The 1,837-nt window shown below is 51.4% G+C and overlaps 1 protein-coding gene across 1 annotated transcript in view; it reads right to left on the bottom strand.

Moving 5' to 3' along the window:
* TECPR1 (tectonin beta-propeller repeat containing 1) overlaps positions 1–1,837 on the bottom strand; it is a 60,554-nt gene extending 58,717 nt beyond the window's left edge. The window contains exons 1-2 of the mRNA XM_011985808.1: positions 1,621–1,837; positions 1,141–1,272 (exon numbers count right to left, since the gene is read on the bottom strand). The gene's annotated coding sequence lies outside the window, so the exon portion shown is untranslated. The remainder of the gene's footprint in view (positions 1–1,140; positions 1,273–1,620) is intronic.

The following is a 1,837-nucleotide window of genomic DNA, read 5'->3' as shown; positions in this document are numbered from 1 at the left end:
TTTTTTTTTTTTTTTTTTAGTTGTCACTTTCTATAGCGTTAAATATAAGTTAGTCTTCAAAGATAGCTCAGAGGCCAGGTGCAGTGGCTCATGCCTGTAATCCCAGCATTTTTCGAGGCTGAGGTGGGAGGATCACTTGAGCCCAGGAGTTCAAGACCAGCCTAAGCAACACAGGGAGACCCCATCTCTACAAAAATAAAAAGTAAAAAAAAAAAAAAATTAGCCGGATGTGGTGGCACATGCCTGTGATCCTAGCTACTTGGGAGGCTGAGGCAGGAGGATCACTTGAGCCCAGGAGGTTGAGGATACAATGAGCTATGATTGTGCCACTACACTTCAGCCTGGACAGCAGAGCGAGACCTTGTCTCAAAAAGGAAAACAAACAACAACAAAAAACAAAGATAGCTCAGAATTCACTGGATAAGCAAACAGTTTAGCTAGACTCAGTCTGCAGGTAGAGCTCAATGAAAGGAGATTTTGACTTTCCTTCAGAGAAATGACTAAGCATTAATGTATTCATAGACATCATTGAACCTTCTGGGCAGTTAATGGGAGGAGACTCTGCTACAGTGAAAGGAAGGGGTGGAGGTTGCTGTTATTTACAAACTCCCTTCAGAATGGAGACCCAAGTACCGGTCACTTCCCAGCTACAGTTGACATCCGGTAACCATCCTTGGTGAGCCACATTTCCTTTCTGCCTCTGCCAAGAGGCTCCCCCTAGCTCCTCATGGGCCACTTTCTGGCTGTGAGCTGATCAGGCAACTTGTACAGGGTCACGGGGTCAGAGGACTCTTGAAAGAGGGGTGGGAGCATGAAGCCCTATGATTCAGGGATCCTGGGACTTGTTTGTTTTGTAGGGTTAGAGGGATGGAGGAAAATCTTCCAAATCAGCAGCCTCGAATTCACCAAGAATTTCTACAAGATGAATTTGAGTTGAACCTTCAGTCGTTCCACGAAGAAGGTCTGCTCGCCACCCTCAAAGCCATCTGCCTTTCTGTCTCGGTTTATTCACAGATCCTTTCAGAGACCAAAAAAAGCACCCAAGAGAAGCGGGGACAGAGATGTGGTAGAGGAAAAGACACAATACCAAGAACGCTCCGCAAGCACTTACTCACTTCCTCTGAGCCTTAGGAGTCCTACCTAAAAGGTTTCTTGCTTATTTTTCTATTACACTGTCACTCCCATCCGGTATGCAAACAGAGTCGGCAATGCCTACTACAGTAGCTCGCTGGCTGCAAGGTGCAGGTGCTGTTCAAAAGCGACATCGGGGTCCTAAAAGGTGGGGAAAAGCAGCAGAACTTGCATGGCAGTTGATTCTTTCCTGAAGAATAGGGTCCGCCCAGCCCCACCAGGCAGGAGGTGTCCTGAGTCAGCCTGGCGTTCAGCCCAGTTCTGTGCACTTGGGTGACAGGTGGTGCCCCTGCACTGCCACCAGTAGCATATGTGGGAGCTCTGGGCCCTGACCATCTGCCAAAGCTAATCTGACGACAAGCAGATTTGCTCCCATCCATGCCCAAGGAGAGGGCTAGGCAGGCCCCTTGCTGCGTGATTCTCGAAACCAGGATCCCGCGATCCGCTTCTCCTATGGCTGCAGTCCAAAGGCTGGAGTGGGGACGTCACCTGCACCAGGCCACTTCGCCAGACTGTGGGCGTTCCAGGGCAGGGGACAGGGGTGGCACCCTCCAGGCGTGCAGGCGTGAGGACAAGTGCGGTCCCTCCTCGCTCCCTCCCCCCGAGTGTTCGGGCAAACAGCCTGGGGGTGGTGGGGAAGGCGGCGTGCCCAGCCCTTCATCGCCCCAACCTTTCCCATGGCCCTGGCCGCCGCTGCAGCTGGGGC

Source organism: Mandrillus leucophaeus, unplaced genomic scaffold (genome assembly GCF_000951045.1).
Source record: "Mandrillus leucophaeus isolate KB7577 unplaced genomic scaffold, Mleu.le_1.0 Scaffold29, whole genome shotgun sequence".
Taxonomy (NCBI): domain Eukaryota; kingdom Metazoa; phylum Chordata; class Mammalia; order Primates; family Cercopithecidae; genus Mandrillus; species Mandrillus leucophaeus.
The sequence above is the reverse complement of the archived record's forward strand: the minus strand, read 5'-3'. Positions and strand labels throughout refer to the sequence as shown.